Here is a 781-nt window from a genome sequence, read left to right as displayed (position 1 = left end):
CAACTCTTACGGGGGTCCAGTCTTGCATAAGACCACCCATCGTAGATGTAAACAACTTTGAGATAAAGCCAACCATACTCCAAATGGTGCAATCCTCAGTTCAGTTCGGTGGACTGCCCTCTGAAGACCCCAATCTGCACTTGTTAAATTTCATGGAGTTATGTCAAACTTTCAAAGTCAATGGAGTTAGTGATGATGCCATCCGCTTGAGACTTTTCCCATTCTCGCTGAGAGAGCGAGCTAAGAGTTGGTTGATCTCCTTACGACCCAACTCCATTGCTACATGGACTGATTTGGCAACAAAGTTCTTGTCTAAGTTATTTCCTCCAGCAAAAGCTGCCAAGCTGCGAGGAGAAATTAATAATTTTTGTCAACTAGACAATGAATCTCTCTATGAGGCTTGGGAGAGGTTCAAGGATCTCATCAGAAAATGTCCACATCATGGGATCGAAAAGTGGATGTTGGTTCATAATTTCTACAACGGGTTGGTTGGTAATACTAGAACACTTATAGATGTCGCAGCAGGTGGGGCATTTATGAGGAAAAGTGCAAACGAGGCCTATGATCTGCTCGAAGAAATGGCTATGAACAACCAATAATGGCCAACTGAAAGAAGCCAAACGAAGAAAGTTGCTGGTATGCACGAGGTAGACACCATTACCAAGTTGATAGCCCAAGTGGAGGCTCTGACGAAGTTGATGACTGCTCAGGTGAAACAGGCTCAAGTTACTTGTGAGCTATGAGGGGGCCCTCACACATATGACACATGCCCGGTGGATGT

General features: G+C 44.7%; 1 non-coding gene across 1 annotated transcript; it reads right to left on the bottom strand.

Annotated features, from left to right (window-relative positions):
- Window positions 1-341: 341 nt before the first annotated feature.
- LOC115703259 (small nucleolar RNA R71) lies at window positions 342-448 on the bottom strand. The gene has a single exon (XR_004009037.1). It is a non-coding gene; the product is annotated as a small nucleolar RNA R71 (small nucleolar RNA).
- Window positions 449-781: the final 333 nt, after the last annotated feature.

The sequence above is a fragment of the Cannabis sativa genome, chromosome X (assembly GCF_029168945.1).
Source record: "Cannabis sativa cultivar Pink pepper isolate KNU-18-1 chromosome X, ASM2916894v1, whole genome shotgun sequence".
Taxonomy (NCBI): domain Eukaryota; kingdom Viridiplantae; phylum Streptophyta; class Magnoliopsida; order Rosales; family Cannabaceae; genus Cannabis; species Cannabis sativa.
Note: the sequence above shows the minus strand (reverse complement) of the source record. Positions and strands in the feature narration are given on the sequence as shown.